We start from the raw sequence: 18,329 nt of genomic DNA on the forward strand, positions 1-18,329 counted from the left end.
GGAGAGCTTGTGGATTGCCCTTCCACCTCAAAACAACATTACTGCACATATGCTGCAAAGACAACATTGTTGAGCAAAAGCTGGGGGCTCATTGCAATTTGGAGGCTTGCTCTCACAGGGGTTCAGAGCAGGAGGTGTGAAAATAGAGGATGCTCTGGGGATGAAGAACAAAGCATTTTGGCATCAGCTCCACGCAAGCGAGTACATCTGCCCCAAGAGACAGCAGGTGTGGAGCAGTGTTCCTATGCAGCAGTGCTGGAGAGCTGGGCTCAGGGCAGACTTCCCAAGGAGACTTGTTAGCACAAGGGAGGTCAGAAAATTGCTGCAAGCAGCAGTAGGGGTGCAAGAAAAAAAAAAACAAAAAACATCCCTGCTGTTACATTTAGCAATCTGCAGTTTAGCAAAGAGAAGGGTAGGCGGTAAGTTGACCTCAGACTGTAAGTACCACATGAGGAGAAGATTTCTGATGGTGGCAGGCTGATTAATTGAGCAGAGAAAGGCAAAGTGAGCCTGAAGTGCTAAAAGCTGCAATTAGATAAACTACACCTAGCAGTAAGGTGAGGTCCTGAGGGAAGGCAATGAAATGCTGGAGAAATGTGCCTGGGCTGGCAGCTTGTGCTGCGTTTTGATGGCCTCCTTCCAGGACTTTCTCCTCCTAACATCCCCTGTTCCTCTTCCAGCTCCTTTTTGCCTTTTCTAGCAGATGCAGAGGACACTAGGCCTTGAGATGACTTTAAATGTTCCTACAGCCACGTGTGGGCAAACAGAAGGTAGATTCATAGAATCACAGAGCAATGGAAACACAGAATGGTCGGTTTGGAAGAGACCTTAAAGATCATCCGGTTCCAACTCCCCGCTATGGGCAGGGTTGCCAATCACTGGATCAGATTGCTCAGGCCCCATCCAGCCTGGGTCTATCCAGTGGGGTTCAGTGCCAGGGTACCTCAGTTCCCAGCCCAGCAGGAACCACTTAGCTTTTTTTTCTTAATGCATTTGGGTTTTGAGTTGGAGACCCCACGTTTCTGCTGATGTCCTGTGCGGAGTGTCTGTGGGATTATGGCAGGGATAGCAGTCCAGCCCCATACATAACAGATGACCCTGACATATATCCAGTGCCACCACTTGTTGGCTTTGGCCTTATGCCACCCTATAAAGCAGCATCTGCTCCTCAAGTCCATGGAGCTCCAGGAGACCAAGGCTGGGAGGAGAGGAAACCTGTTTCCAACAGCCTCTAATCCCTGCCCTCCATAAGCAGTTTTAAAATGGCCATCAAATCTTCCCTCTGCCTTTAAATGAAAAAGTGATGTCAGCAGTAATCTGCTGCCCCAATTTATCCCCATAGAGTTGGGCAGTTTGGGCTAATGCATTGTTCCATAAACATATGTTTTAACGCACCCGTGTGCTCATACACACAAAGAGAAAGCTTTGAATACGCTGCACTAGTTATGGAGACTAATGCCTTAAATATTACTTTTAAGACTAATGTCAGATTATTAAAAACATAATCCATTCTCCTGATTGGACCTAATGTAAGCAGGAGGATAAGAGGGCTTCTATCCATGCATTAACACATTTCATGGAGCGTAAAGCCACTTTCTTCCTCTTAAAACATAAGGTCAGGAACTAATAGAATCTGCACTTCAAGTGTTTTTTTGAACCATATTACATAGAAACTTTAGTGAAAGTTAATCTGTTGATAAGTGTTGGCTGGAGCTGTGTGGGTAAACAAGAAATAAATGTAATTCACATGGAATTTTTTTTTTCCTGTTAAAGACCTATCTGTGCACTTTAAAACATTTATGTTTAAATAGAGCAGAGACCAGCACTAAGAAGCACTCAGCCCAAAGCAGCTTTATGTAAATGTGTCGTAAGGGACTAAAATAAAGTAAGCTACCCAAATCTCCCAAAGCTAACAGGAGAGGGGCTCTGACCCCATGGGAGCTCTCCCCCCACCCTGACCACCACCAGACCTTTCTGGATTTCATTCCCTTTTCCCTTCTCTGGCCTCTCTTGTTTTTCTCTTCTCATTCCCACTGCAGCAGGTTGAGTTGTTCCCCAAAACAGTCACATTTCCCCATTTCCTTTGCCCAGCCTCTGCAGAGTGATTCAGAAAGCCCAAACCAGGTGCTGACACAGAGACAATGTCCACAAAGGGCTGGTGTGGTGTTGCCCAGGACCCATACATCTGGCAGAAACACCAATTTTCTGTGTCCTCAGCTCCTCAGTGGTGCTGGAGGCCAGGCAATGACCCAGCTGCAGCGGGAGAAGCAGGAGGTGGAAGCCTGTGCTGGCAAGCTCCGGGGCTTTGGCCCTTGTGCTCCCAGCTTCATGCCAGGGACTTAAGCTTTGGAAACAGGCAACAGCCACCAGAAAGAGATTGATGACATATGGATTTCATACATTCAGCAAATGAAGGAAAAGCTCGCTGCGGCTGCATGGGATTAGAGCTATTCATGCACAGTTCCTTACAGGGAACCTCCATCTCAGGAGATATTGACAGAAAGATAAGAATCAGAATTTGGGGTTTTAGCCAACTCCAAGGAAATGGGGAACAAAGCGATTTGGCATTTCCCAGCCAACCAACAACACCTGCCAGGATGGAAGTAAGTTGCTGCTGCTGCTTGCACCCCAAGGCTGCTACAAATCCTTGGGTGACCAAAGTACCATCAAAAAGAAGCAGCAGCACCTTCCAGTCTAATGCAAGCAAAAAATGTTCCCAAGAGAACCCAGATAGTTTCTTCTACCCTCAAATATCCTCTGGATGCAACTGCTTTCCAACATATTCATCCCTGTCAGATGTCACGCACCAATGAGACTCCACAGTTCATGAGCAAAATTACTAACAAAGGAAGAAAAAGCAGTAAGATAAAGAGCTGTGATGCTAGACAGTGAGCCCTCATTGGGTGGCCAAGTTATTTCAGTAAAACAGTAAGACTTGACTTTGCAAAAAAAGTGGAAATTGGTTTGTGTGTTTGGTGGTGGTAGGGAGCAGGAGGATACTGCTGTCTAAATCCCTTCTGTGGCTCCTGTCCTTAGCAGAAGCTGATCGTGCCTCAGGGGACCAAAAATCCTTACAAATGGGAATCCTTTGGCCATCTATACGGCTATGATTTTGTCATGGCAGCCACGAGAGCCATGAATTTGAATTAGCTGCATGAAATCTTACAAATGGATGGGGAAATATATCTAATTCGGCAGGTTCTTTCTCTCCTTTCCAAAAGACCATGTCCTGCCGAAGGCAATTCCAATCAGTGGAGGCATCACTCAGCAGGGAATTAGCTCTGGTAGGTGTGCCCATCCCCAAGGCACGCAGCTGAGCGGGGAGGTGGGAGCATTGGGAATGCCACCAAGATCCTAAAGGGATGGGGAATACTGGAGCAAAAGCAAGCATGTCATGGCCAACTGGGCAGAACACTGCTATTGTATAAGAGAGAACACAACAGCTCTACAAGTTTTGAAGAAAAGCGGTAGGGAAAAGATAAAAGGTAAAAATGATATAATAGTAATAATGAAGCATGCTAAATACAGGCTTTTGCCAATGAATTCCCAAGGCTTTCAGCGGTGACAAGCACTTGATCCTAGTCAGGCCAAGCCTCTCGACCTGACTCCAATGTATACCTTTCCCATATTTGAAGGGTGCTGTATTTGGCCAAAGCTAAATTCAGAGCTTCACAAGCACAATTTCCAGTTAATTATTTGAAACCCTCTTGAATTTCTGTGTGACTTAAGCAATAGCAGTCTGGCTGCCACCATTGCCTCTACAAGGTCCATCAGGAGACATCAATGGGAATGAAGTCGCAGATGACAGCCTCAGCTTCCTATCACACCTCCATCAGGTTCTCTGCAGAGTAAATTAATGCCTCATCACACCCTTAGGGAAGGATGTAGCTCTCTGTTATGTGCATATGTAGGTCTGGCAGGTGTGCATTTTATTATTTAAACACACCTTTAAGCCACCCGTGCCATTTGGTATCATTCCAAGGTCTTTTCCCCAGCTTTTACCTCCTCCATGACATAAGCTTGTATTCACTGCTTTGAACCCATGGCTGCATCATCTGCTGGAAAAATTCTTCTTTATATTCAAGTGTCTCTTCAGTAGTATTTCCTGTATGGCAAGCAACTGTGGGTTGGAGTTTCAACTTCTCCATCTCAGTGCAATGTCCCCTCCCTAGGCAGGCAGGGTGGGACTGGTGGTGAGAAGCCACAAGGCAACCAAGATGCCCATCTGAAAGGAAAGCGAGTAAGTGGTTCAGGAATGATGGGTAAAAAGCATGCAATTAAATTACCATGCATTTTAATTTACAGGCCATAGAGACAAACTGATTAAAACACATTTTCATTGCAAAGTAGGTAACAGCATTGAAATATCACCCTCAGACTCAAGGACCAGCTCTTAATTCCTCATTTGCCTTCTGCTTAGCCTTTCCTCTGGTTTGGTTCAGCTTCCTGGCTGTCACAATGTATGTGTATAATCCTGTAAAGACTTGGCTAAAGCGTCAATCGGAGTGGCCTGATGGAAGCCATCACCAATAGATGAATGAGCTGACAAGGCCAAAAAACGCTCTGTTCTGGGTACACAGCAAGGATGGAGGAAGGTCCCTGTGCTGAGGGCAGGGTGACCCAGTGCCCTGTGAATAGAGACACGTGCAAGGTGAGCATCCTCATCGGGTCCCTCTCCTTCTATAATCATGGCCTTCTCCAGCTCCTATCTTCTCACTGAAGAAGAAGAATAACCCAGATCCTTCTCCAACCCAGCCTCCCATTGGGAAGGTCATCCACATCTGTCCCTACCATGGTAAGAGAGAAAAGAGAAGCAGTGAACACAACAAGACAAGGTGAATTGCAAGGCTGTCATGTGGGGCAGAAGGTGGCCATGTCATTAAGGAGCAAACTGCACTACTCACACAGTGAAATTATTGCAACTTCCTTACACATGGCATAGGGCAAGAGGCGGCTGTGAGCTTGTTTGCCAAATGTGGGTCCCACCAGGAGCAGAATGATGGACGATACTGGAGGAAGGTGCTAAAAGTCACCTGCGAACACAGGCAGCTGAAGTTTAAAACATTAACAAGTTAGGAAATGTCTCCCGTTTAGAAGATCAGTGAGTATTGAAACAAAATGGGGCCAGAAGCTAATTATATGGAAATATTTCTATTTGCACATTTCACTGGAAGGCAAAGCGAAGAGTGCAACTAATACATCTCTGCAACTGACAGGAATATTAAATTTTCTGTCATTTTGCTACCACGGCTACCTTTCTCAGCATGCATTCTGTCCTAGTTCCTATTAAGGTGAGAACAGAATCAAACTCATTAATTGTCTGCATTTTAGATATGATAAGAATTTAGTGGCTGGTCTTAATTAAACTACAAAACAACTCCTCTTGCTGCGGTGTGCATTCCAAGTTGGAGCAATTAATTCACTCACTTAAACTGATCAAGATTTAATTACCATCACTCTGTGCAATTACTCCATAATTAAAGTAATTTGGTTCATTCCACTCACTGACAGTGTCATTGAACAGCCATTCATTGTACCAAAAGAAGTGATAATTAACTTAAAGAACAGCTCAAGGCAGTTCTACACAGGCTTTTAGTTATTCCTAAATATACCTATACCAGAGAAAGCAACCTATCATATAATGCATTTCCCTGGTAAATGCTTTTTCATTGAAATCTCAGGTTTCCTTTCCTGGAAAGAGAGAAACACGACCAGAGAGCGATGCATGCTACTCTGAGAAGGACTGAAGGCATTTGGCCACCTTCTCCAAGAGCCCATTTTGCTTCCCAGCGTCATGGGAAGACAGATTACTTAGATAGTACCATGTGTCCATGCCCAACCTCACCCTGTAGCGTCCCACAACATCCCCAGTTTTCACTTTGTACTCACAGGTTCTCTCCATCAGGCCCTGAGTTGGGTGCTGATGTGAATGGTGGTGGTGGCACTGTGCTCTGTGATTTCCTATTGTAGGCTGCCTGTGTCCTCCCTGAGCATCCTTTCCTTCATCCTTCAGGGGACCTCAAAGGACCCATGGGAGCAAAATCAGCACAGAGACTGGGGAGCAGCATCAGGTTTGGGGATCTCATTTGTGAGAGGAGGTGAAAGGACAAGAGGTAATGACTTTAAGTTGCACCAGGCAAGGTTTGGGTTGGATATGAGTTAAAATTCCTTCTCAGATAGAGTGGTAGGGCATCAGAACAGGTTTCCCAGGGAGGTGGTGGAGTGACTGTCCTTCAAAGTGTGCGAGAAAAGGGTAGATGTTGCACTGAGTGACATGCTTTGGTGGGCATGGTGGTGATGGGTTGATGGTTGGACTTGATTGTCTTAGTGGCCTCTTCCAACATTAATGAATCAATGACTCGTACAGGCACCAGGAAAAATGGCTTTAGGTATCTCTGGTTGCACCTAAGCCCAGGTAAATATTAAGTGTGCCACAAATGATTCCTGCACCTGCACCCCTGGTAAAGCCAAGCGCTTTGGTTGGGCTCCTAGCGCTCGTTGGCCTTCGGTGACTTAGTTGGCTGAGTTAATATCAGCTCTGCCCAGGGGAACAGAGACAATATTTCCTTTTTACTTAAAAAGAAACAAATCCCAAACATTATTTTTAAGCTCCTAAAAGAGCATTACAAAAGAATGAAGAGGAAGAAGGAAAAAAAGGAGACTATGTAAAGATTGCTTACCGGAGTCCTTTCACAATAGTCAGCCACACAACAGAAATAGGTGGACATTAATTCATGCTAACCTTGCACACCTAAATACCATTAATTCATCAAAACTAATAACATTAATTCCTTCAAAAATGAGATTAAAGACAGGCACCCCTTGCAGTCATAATCTGTGGCTGATGACACTAAAATGAAACCTCCGCTATACAAAGCTACCAGCAGAGCTTGTAGAATCTCATAAATTGCAGCTGGTGATACATAAATCCTCAAGACAATATATATTATTTTCCAGGGAGCATGCATTTGCACACCAAACACCAAACAAAAAGGAAGGCAAAGTTGTGTAACTTCTCTCTCCGCAGGAGCTGTCAGAGCAGTGGGATGCTGCAGGGAGCAATACTCACCTAAATGTGTCACAGCAGGATTGAGGACACCCGGCTGGGACCACATTTGTTGTGAGCTGGGTGCACAAAGCCCAGCACGAAGCTTGGGCTGACCTCCTGGGATGGTTCCCAGCAGGGCTGCAGGGATGTCCATGGGGCTGTCCTTTATTTTCAGCAGGCTGGGAGCCATTGGTTGAGACATGGAGCACCCTAAGGGTAGGATTTGACCATAAGAAAGCAGAAATATTCCACGAGATGGCACAAATTGCTGCAGATCTTCCTTCCCCAAGCATGTGGGAATGTGGGGGTTTAGCTCCCATGCTTAGGGTCACCAGGTTCTGATCATCTTTCTGATTCCTTTCTCAGCTCCATCCCTTTCTATGATTTATCCTCACCCTGTCCCCAGAGGCATGAAGAGGGTGGGTGAAAAAAGAGGAGAGAAGGCACTGTGGCAGGATTTGGAAGGTTTTTGAATCCTGCTCCTTTCCTTTCTGAGCAGGTCAGGGTTTTCCATGCTGCACATGGTGCTCGCTTATGGGGATAGTCCAGGGCCTGCTTGGATTAAACAAGAGACAACCAAGCAAGGGCAGTGTGGGAGCCCTGATACATTCATCAGGGTATGCATCAGCTCCAGGTTCTGGATCCATGTGTTGCCTTCAGGTGCTGGATCCCTAGCCAAGTGCTGCCTGCAGCTTCACCTGCGTGGTCTGGGACTGTCAGCAGCTCCAGCAGGAAGTAACACAGGCATGGGCACGTCTTGAACCCGCAAACATTCAAACTCCAAGCTTTCTATAGATTGCACCAAGAGGTGTCCCTGTCACAGCTGATGGCCAGATTGAGAGCAGGACCACCTGCAGTGGGATGGATGCTGTGCACCTCTGGCTTGCCCAACGTCACTGCCCCTTGGCCCTTCGGGGAAGCATCGATGCATCCAAATACCGGAGGTATTATTTCAGATTAAACTCAGATTAAGCCCATTTAATTTTAACCCGGATTAAGCCCCTGTTTAGAGTCTGGCCCCGTTTCCAACGCAGCCAGGCTCCCTGCAGCCAAGTGCCTTGGCCCTGGAGAGGAGCAGAACTGCATCTCCTCCTGCCTGCTTTGGGCTCATGGTGCACTGGGGCTGTGCTTGATGGTTCTGAGTGGGCACCCCTGCAGTCCCAAAGTGATGGAGGCACCAGTGTGTGCACTGCTCCAGATGAATGTGTCACCCACACACGTACACCCTCTGCATGTTAAATTACACAGTGCTTTTCCCTGCTTTGCTTTTAAGAAACACTCACAATCCATCAATGCCTTTCAGAGAATAGCTGTTTGCAATGAAATTTAGGGAAAGAAAGGTTTTGGACCTGTTCAATCTAGCTGGAAAACAGCAGCAGGGAAAATGCAATCCATCTCACACTGAGTGACGCTGTCTTTATGGTGTTGCAGATCTGATTACTGGGATATCTCTGTTTAAATTATTTTGAGATTTGGGGATTTTGCCTGTCCTCCTCGGGTCACTCCTTGTGGTTGGAGGTGGGTTGGTGCCCTATGGCTCCGCACTGCATTTGATCTGGGAGCAGCGGGGAGCAGTTCCTTGGCTGCAAGTCCCACACCAGCCACTAATTCTAAAGCCACTTCTTGCTTCTGCTGGAAAGCATTTTTCATTTGCAAAACAAACCCAACACAATTCCCCCTGCTCCACTCACCATACTGGGGTGCGCTGGTTTCAGCTGGGCTCTGTTCTCAAGTGCTGAGCTGGAAACGATGCACAGCAGTGAGGTCGCAGCCTGGGTGAGTAGGAGAGGCAATCAACCCAGACCATTCATCTCCTCAAACTTTTGGCCTCCTGAGGTGAATTTTGGGTCTGATCGAGGGCAGCGCTGTCCGTGGGATCCATGGGATCTGAAAAATGGAGTCCCAACTCAACGGGAAGTGAGCTGCGGTGATTTGAGGAAGCCAATGGCGACATCCCCAAACATGGTCCTGTCACAGTGCTGGGACACAGTAGGTTCAACATTCTCAGAAAACACAACAGAAGACTCAGTTTCTCAGCAGGACAGCAGAGCCTGGCACCAGTCACAGTGTTTGCAGACCCAGGGCTGCTTCCAGACAAACGCCAGAGCCCAGAGCAGTCCTGGGATGCTCAGCTTCCCTACTTCTCCTTCTTAGTGCCCTCTCCTTAAAAATATCAAAAACAAATCTGATATTTTGATGCTTCCTGATAAATCTTACATCTGTCAAAATGACCTTTTGGTGAAACAGCAATAGCTGGCATTAATCCTATTATTTCATCGTGATTATTATATTTTTATCAATGCAACGCAGCTGCCATTTCATCTTGCACTAAGTGAATTGAAGTTCTCAGCTGGGGCACGCCACGCTCTCAGATGTGTGAAACACTGATAGCCATGACAAGAATCACGGCTCCTTCCCCTCCTGAGACCCCAAACTTCTTTCCAAGTCTGCACTAAGACCTTCTGAAGAGTCAGCTCAGCACTGAGAAAAATAATCTCTTACCAGAAGATGGAGGCATCAGATGGAATTCATGGCTCCCTGTCATGGTATCAGCCCTTGTATCCCAGAGCTGGACAATGCAAGGAAGACGTTTGTTAGTTCTGCAAAGAGGTGTGATAAAATTGCTAATGATTTTTCTTAAAAGAAACAGTAAAATAATGTTGAACAATGCTGTTCCAAGACTGAATTAAAAGCAGATAAAGATGTGAGCTAAGGCGTTATGAGTCAGTTGGACACGTTTCTTTCTGGTTGAGATATCACTGCTCTTACCTGAGCAACAGACATGGATTGGGTGGCCTGGTGAGGTCTCTGCCAGCTGTAGTCTTGGTTTCTGTGCAAGCAAAGAGTTGGATTCTCAGGAGGTGGCTATACAGAGCTGGTCCTGCTGAGCTGTGCATGGGTGCAAGCCATGGAAAGACATAGGGGTGGGCATAGGTATGGGCACGGGTAAGGGTATGGATATGGCTTTGGGTATGGGGAAGGGTTTGACAACGGGAATGATGATGGGTATGGGCGTGGGGATGGCATGATGAAGGGAATGGGGATGGTGATGGGTATGGGCACAGGTCTGGGCATTGACAGTGGTACGGGCATGAATATGGACATAGGGATGAGCGTGAACGTGGACATGGATGTGATTAAGAATGTGGGTATGGACAACGCAATGGTTTGAACAACCATAATGGGCCCTTTGGGACTCACCACTGGAGCTGGTGTGGTTAGAGTTTGTGCTGGGATTGGAGGCGTCCCAGCAGCTCCCTTCCTGAGGGCTTTCTAAGGAACTAATTTCCAGGGAGTCCAGCCAACGCAAACCCTTCTCCTTCTGCAGTCCTACACCCACAGTCCCAAAAAACCTTGGGTTGAACCTCTCCCGGGGCAAGGGGGCACCTACCCTAGGGGACCCTCTGCATTGAGGAGACAGTGCTGGACAGTACCTACTTCTTCTGCAACTCTTCATTTGTCCTTTACAAGGTTCTGTGATTTAAGAACGTGTGTTAAATCTTCTGCAACAATCAATTCAAATATACAAGTTTGGCTATTCAAATTACTTTTCCAAAAGTACTTTAAAATGCATTAAGTTATTAATTGCCTGCTGGCACTTTAATCAAACGGGAAAATTGACATAGCTAGAGGCATGTATTTTTGTGGAAAGGAAATTTATTTAAGAAGAAACAGCAGCTCTTACTGCTTAATTTAAACTGAGAAAACTGTGGAAAATCAACTGCTATGGAAAATTAATAAAACATTTCCAGCTGCAAACAGTGACTAATTGTACAAGATGAAGACTGCCTGGAATTAATAACTTGCAATCTTCTGTGTGAAGAACCCCCTACCAGTTCAATTTACTGGGAGATTAAATTACTTCTAAGTTTGCCATATTAAAACAGAACATGAATAAAATGTTAGTGAAAGCACATCTATTATTTACTGTCTGTGATATGGATATAATTATTTCCAAACAACCACAATGTGACGTGACTGGCAATATTTAAGTTATTTGCTGGTGAATGTAGTTATACCACCTCGGTCTCTGTAAAAGCAGCCCAAATGGGTTCCTACAGCTGGCATACTCCTGCCACAATGAGTTCTCTCCCATCCAACCCACCATGCCCAGCATCCCCATCGCACTGCTCTTTCAGAGCCGACACCGCTGTGCTTTCCCCACTGCCCCACATTGTATGAACTCCGCACCTTCTTTGCTTTGCCTGGTTTTCATATCCTCCCCTCCCCCCCATTTTAAAACAGGAGGCAGCTGGCTGCACTGAAGACCTCATGGAGCACAATTAGGTGAATGCTTTCCCTGCATGCAGGGGCTCTTTGCTGGGCCCGCTGCAACAGCTCGCTTTCTTTTTCGACGCGTGCCAAGATCCCGGGGTGCATAAGCCCCTTTCAAAGCAGTAAAAATAGGAAGGTGAAAAAGACACAAATCCAGGTGAGAGGGTATTTGCTAAAACCCAAACAAAACCTGGTGGGATTTCAAAGCAAACCGAGGAGTGGTGGGAGACGAAGGAGAAATGGCTGCTGGGATGCTGTGCTTTGGTCATGGCGTGTGCATGGGTGCTGCGTGCTGACATTAAGCAAAAACAGAGCTTGTGCATGGCATGGCTGAGGTGGAGGACATGGTACAGGAAGTTTCAATGCTGGCAATGAGGAGGGACCACCTGGGACACACTGGGGGCTGATAAGCCCGACAAAGCTCCTCTGCCATGAGGTCATAGAATGGTTTAGGTTGGAAAAGTCCTTGAAGATTATCATTACCAGCCATCAGCCCAACACTACCATGCCCACTAACTGTGTCCCTCGGTGCTATGTCCACACATCTCTTGAACGAGCCCTCAGGAAGCAATAAAATAAGGTGAGAGGGATGAAAATGGGTGAACTGCAGCAGGAATCACTCAGCAACTCATTCAAAAAGGAATAAATGATTTACCAATAAAGGGACTGTCTCTAAAGCTTTGCACAGACATTATAAACCATGAGTGCAATAAGCCAAAGCTGCAGGGGCAGCTGTGTCAGAGGAAGAGCACTGTCTGCACCGTGCTGGTCTGTGTAATTATTGGCATTGGACATTGAAAGATAAGCAGCCCTTCTTCTCCATCCATGAGTAAATGAGTTGTAGTGCAGATCTGTAGGTTAATATACAGAACGTGCATGGATGGAGATGGGGTTTCCAGAAAATGTTTTCACATTTCGATAATTGAGTGTGTCACATTTAATTGCAATAGGCTTTCCACTGTGCAGACCCAGGGACCTCTCCTCTTGATATCAAGTTAGACCTGATTGTCTAATTGCAATTACCTGGGTAATTAGAAAGAAATAGAGTAGCCCTGTGCTGCCCGATAGTGACGATCCACTTCCTAAAAGAATTAGCCTGGCTTTAATGTGGAAAACTTGTACACGTACTGACAGACAGACAGACAGACAACTGAACCTGCCTGTAGTTACACAGATTAGACCCAGGGTGCATTCCCTCCATGCAATAGTTATAGATGTCAGTGGAACAGGTTGCCCAAGGAGGCTGTGGATGCCCCATCCCTGCAGGCATTCAAGGCCAGGCTGGATGTGGCTCTGGGCAGCCTGGGCTGCTGGTTGGTGACCCTGCACATAGCAGGGGGTTGGAACTGGATGAGCACTGTGGTCCTTTTCAACCCAGGCCATTCTAGGATTCCATGTCAATTCTGGCTCCACAGAGACCCATTTGTGGATCTGGATCCCAGGAACTGGAGGTACCAGAGAGCAAAGCAGCCAGCATGCTCCCACCACACAGGAAATCTTCGCTGCTGTGCCCCAACACCACCACTGTGCCTTTCTCAGCCAGGCAGGAAAATTAGCTTTGCTTTGGAGCAGGTTCCAGAAGCAAGAAGAAACCAATAACAGGGTGCATTTCCCATAAACACAAGTGGTTGTTAATGCTTACCTGGAGATCAGCTTGCCTTACAATTCCCTTTTCTCCCCCATAATCACATAAATGGGGACATGCCAACCCCGAGCTGTATCTCCTTGGGATGGAGATGACCAACGTTGGCCATGTTGTGACCAAGCCCTGGTGGGGAGTGGGAAGAATACAGCATCTCCATAGGGGTGCTATTTAGGACACGATCAGCTCCTTCGCCGGCCCTCACACCAAAACCCACCCCAGCCAGGGCGAGGTGGCCTGGCTGAGCCTTGAAGGGCCCATTTCAGCACCGTTCTCCTATCCATCTCCCATCCCACCCTCACCCATCACATTTCTCGCTACTCCAACCCTCCCTTTTCTCCTCGCTTTGTTACACTGCATTTTTTCCCCCCTTTCTCTTCCCCCCCCCCCTTCCCCCCCTTCTTTTACCCTTAAAGAGCGAACAAAACAAAACAAGAGAAAGCGGTGCCAATCCGATCCTCTTAGCACAACGTGCCCACCCCGGGGAGGGATCGCGCCGTGAGCCCCACGCATTCGCGCTGCTCCTTCCGAGCAACTCAGAGCAAATTGAAAGCCGCGGAGGGGTGTGCCCCGAGGCACTCTGCAAATCCACTCCCTTTGTCATAACAAGAACAAATCCCACCTTTGAAGTTTTTCCTTCTTGTTACAAGGGGAATGTCTTTTGTTTAATCCATTTTAGCCTTTAATGCCTGACCTGGATCAATCCTGTTGGGTAGATTACACATTACTCACGCCGACTTTAAACCACCCTACAGGGATTTTTATTCCCCCCCCCCCCCCTCCCCGCTGCATTGGTGTGAGAATCGCAGCAGTAATCGGCATTATGACTTCAGACCATCGCTCACTTTGAAGGAGGAGACCATCCTTTAACGGGGGGGGGGGAAGGGGAGGAAACCCTCAAATATCAAGCAGATTTAATCAGCTTTGAGGCCCTTCAACATCCTGTTCGGGATGGATCTTTATTAGTTATGAAAATCAGTGCAGAATTTGGTTGGGCTCTGTCTCCTCCTTGGCCGTTTGGTGCTCTGTTTGGGACCTTCCCATTGCAGACGTGGGGTAAAGCCTGGGAAGCATTACCCCAGCACTGCTGCAAAGTAGTTGTTGGGGTGCCCAGCTACCATGCCATGTCTGAACCTCCCAGCCTCCTTCGTTTCACTGCTGATGCAAATGCAAGAGGCTGAGAAGAACTGTCAGCAGAACCCTAGCAGCCTCTTTGATAACCCAGGTGGAGAATAAATTAATATATGACCCTTTAACTTCACCTCATTTAACCTTACATTAAAACTTCTGACCTCAGCTCTCAGAGTTACCTTAGCTTTGCAAGAAAATCCACAGGCTCGACTCCTTTGCTCTCAAATGCCCACTTACAGTGGCTACACGCCCATATAAAAGCCTTCTGCCCACAGCACTCCTTGACAGCACTTCAGCCCCAATGGCTCCCAGCATCCTCTAGCAGGGTTTGAGAGGCTTTGGGGCAGGCCCTGCCTTGGGATCCCAACAAGGCACAGCTGTGCCCTGGCAGCCCCAGCCCCACAGCGGGAGGAGGTTGTTGCTTCGTTAGCACAACTGGGTCTCGTTAGGGCCAGCCCAGGGCCCTGACAGCTATCCCAAAACCCTTAGGACTTGCCTTGCCTAGACAGGAGTGTCCCAGATGGCCATAGGTATCACCTCACTGTGCAGGATGTGGTGGCAGGGATGGGATGAAGGATGCAGGATCCAGGATGTGGGATGTGGGATGAAGCTGCAGGAAAAAAAGAGCACAAAGGATTTGGAGCGGTCCTGTGTGTAGCCAGGAGCTGGACTCAGGGATCCTTATGGGTTCTTTCCAACTCAAGATATGCTGTTATTCTGTGTGTGTGATTTCTCCTTCCTTCCTACTGATTGAGGACCCCCATTCTGCTCACTTCTGACCTCAGTTCATCACAGTATTTAGAATTCCTGCACAAAAGGTCTAGTCTCTCCCCATCTCCAAGCACCAAAGCTCACAGATGTACCAGCTCAGTGTCTCACCTCATCACGCACAGGAAGACAAATGGAAGAGATAAAACTGCCAGAACATCCCAAACACACATTTTGTATTGCAGCTCTTGAGAAGACCAACACAACTTCAGGCAGATGCAGCCCACCTGTCAGGTTGGGGTCCCAGTTAAGCAACCAGATCCTGTTCTCACTTCTCATCCATCCTCAGATCACTGAGGAGACCCTTTATAGGAGCTAGGAAGACGGGGGACATGAGCTGTAGATGCCCCTGTTCATTGCAGGGGAGCTGGACTAGGTGACCTTTAAAGGTGCCTTCCAACTCAAATGATTCCATGAGGGCATTTAGGAAGTGGAGTGATGATATGACAGGGCTCCACCAATGCTGGGTGACTTGGGTTCTGCCATTCTCACCTCAAGCACCAGTTCAACCGAGAGGTGGGAGCCATCTTCTCACACCACTGTCAACGCCCCCCTTTGGGATTTGCCAGCAGGAACCATAGAACACCCACCATGACCTCTCTGCATCACACTGGGGGGATAGCAAAGAGCAGGGATGTCGTGTGGGAAGATCTGGGTCAACTCCATAAAACTGTGCCAACCACCCCATAGAACACTCCAAGTAAGGAAATATCCTATTTATTTTGCTTCTTATGAGTTTGAGATGTTTTGAAATTAGCAGTCCTCCATTAGCTCTCCAAATAGCTCTGCATCATTAGGGTCAGTACGTCTGCACTCCTCAGAATGAGCTTTTACCTGAATTAGCATCTCAAAGAGGCAGGGCTCCCTTCTCTGCTTTAATTCCAGCACCGCTGCACATCAGGATGAGTTCAGTGGCCAATCCAAGCCCCGCATCCCAGATACATTCAGGGGAACCTGCTGGCTTGTTTAAAATGTTCTTTTTCCTTCCCATTCTTTACTAAATGCCTATTATATTAATGTTTAAAATCCATTTAAGTTCATCATGGGTGGTTTTGTGAAAGGACACCGGCTCTGCCATTGTAATTAGATGATTTATTGCCCTCTCGTGGTGACACACGCTAACTAGAGAAGCTGTGATTTAAATTGGATGATCCTTCCAAGAGTGTTTGAGTGAGAAATAAAGGGAGAATTATTAATGCCATTAGAAAGCAGCGGCATATACGTGCTAGGGATATACAGTGCCAGGAGAGGGATTAGCCCAAACTTGCTGGTTTGCAGCTGAGTGCTGTGTTAGCCAGCATCCATCCCGACATGGGACCGACGTCCCCCATCAGCGATGGGCACGTCATAGAAATGGAGATGGTGGATGAAATCTCTGGGTTTCGAGTGAGGAACCGCAGGGAATCCATCGCCCTGGGGTCTACTGCTCCGTGTGCCCTGGATCTGCCATCTCTTCTCACCTTCCTTTTCCACTTCTGGCCACAGAAAGCAGCAGTAGTTTAATTTTATTTACCTTTTTTTTTTTTTCCTTCCCAAAAGTTTGTTTCTTATATTTTCCTTTCTGATTAAAATAGGTTAAGCACGATCGTGGGTTTACCAGCCTCCCTCCTGGTCCCCACTCTATAGAAAAACACCCCAAGTTAACCCACGTACAATAATTTCCCATCAGTGTAAGGGAATCTGTATTAACATTTTTCATTTAGTTTAAAACAAACAAACAAATAACAACAATGAAAAAAAAAATACCAACGCCAAGCAGACAAGCCTGAACCACAATAATTTTGTATCAAACCCAAGTATAGACCTAGCCTGGAGCTGTTATTCAAATGCCTGGGTTAATACAGTGTAAAACCATGAGCACATCCTCTTATGGTGGGGGTTTAAATCTTTAAGAGTGGCTTATATCAATCTAGTTTAAGTCAATTCCTCACCCAGTTAAGCTAAATTGAAATAAGCACTCAGACCCCAAATGCCAGCACGAAGCTGGTGTCAACTAATCTCCTTGCACATAGACATGGCTTCAGCCAGGCACTGCGTCCCTGCAGGGGACGGGGGTGACGGGGACAGCTCAGTCCCACTTCAGGTGGCTGTGCCTTGGCAGGGAGCTTTCAGACTCAACATCCACTCTTCAAGGCTTTGGGGAAAACCTCTGCCGTTGGGCTGACCCCAAGGAGGGGCACAGCCATTTTGCTCGAAGTGAGGTTTACCCGTGTTGGAACAAAGCTTCCCGACCTCTGCGTCAATGGGGTCTTTGTGCACAGCTCCCCCAGGCTGCACTTACAGAATCATAGGGTCATAGAATCATTCAGGCTGGGAAAGACCATGAAGAGACCCAAACCCAACCCAACCTGACCCACCCCACCATGCCCACTGCCCACATCCCTCAGTGCCACATCTCCACTGTTGTGGAACACCTGCAGGGATGGTGACCCCAACACTCCCTGGGCAGCTGTGCCACTGCATCACCACTCTTTCAAAGAAGAAATGTTTCCTACTACCCAACCTGACCCTCCCCTGGCACAATTTGAGGCCACCACCTTCCATCTTTTGTCGACCCCCAGAAAGGAAACCCAAAGTCACTGCTGTGAAAACATCACAGTCCCTTGGGAGATGCTTGGGAGATTAAATGGACACAGATTTGTGGATGCCACCAAAGAGTCCCATGCCCCCTCTTCCCTGACCTGGATTTTGCTTTTTGGGGCAGGACAAAAGCCATTTTTTAAAGCATTCCAACTCATTACGTACAGCAACACAACTAAAATGCAGAGATGAAGGAACCCATAAGAAGTGACTCACAGGACGAGGGTGCTCTGCCTGCAGATTTTGGGTGTGCTCAGCCAGTAGGACTGACCCATAACCCCATAACCAAGTAGCAACCCTGGCTGCCCTGCAGCCTGACTTGGATGCTCTCTCTATTTGCACTGCCCAAAGGGCATTTTGGGGATGGCACTTGGGAAAGAGTTTTATTTATTTATTTATTTATCTATTTCTTTGCTTATATCTCTATATTATTATTATTATTATTATTATTATTATTATTATTATTATTATTATCTTCTCTGGTTTCCCAAAGGTCTCTCCCTGCTCTTCCCCAGCTCGTGGGCTCTGGGCGTTAGGTGGCAGCAGCGCTCAGGCAGTGAGCGCATCCCCATCCTTCCCATTTTCTCTGTGCTTTTAGCTCCTATTTTCTTTTACAGGACAGAAAAAGTTGGTCGTTGGAAGTGCAACTTTTGGACAGTTGCTTTGGGTGTTATCACGTTATAAATATAAATATCACGAGGATCAATTCCAATGCTTGGAATCCCGGGCTGGGATCCCCTCACTGCTCCACCAAGAAATCTGCTGGAAAAAGGGATGGTAGTAGGGAAAGCCACAGGATTGTAGAGATTGAAAGGAACCTCTGGGGATCATCAAGCCCAACTCCCTACTAAAGGTTCAGGTTGGATATTAGGGAATATTTCTTCT

The 18,329-nt window shown here is 47.0% G+C and overlaps 1 long non-coding RNA gene across 1 annotated transcript; it reads right to left on the bottom strand.

The window, feature by feature from the left end:
* Positions 1–7,111: 7,111 nt before the first annotated feature.
* On the bottom strand, positions 7,112–9,686 carry LOC121110979. Its single transcript, XR_005860446.1, has 3 exons — positions 9,551–9,686; positions 8,740–8,935; positions 7,112–7,258 (listed from the first exon to the last, which is right to left on the bottom strand). It is a non-coding gene; the product is annotated as an uncharacterized LOC121110979 (long non-coding RNA).
* Positions 9,687–18,329: the final 8,643 nt, after the last annotated feature.

This window comes from Gallus gallus, chromosome 5 (assembly GCF_016699485.2).
Source record: "Gallus gallus isolate bGalGal1 chromosome 5, bGalGal1.mat.broiler.GRCg7b, whole genome shotgun sequence".
NCBI lineage: Eukaryota > Metazoa > Chordata > Aves > Galliformes > Phasianidae > Gallus > Gallus gallus.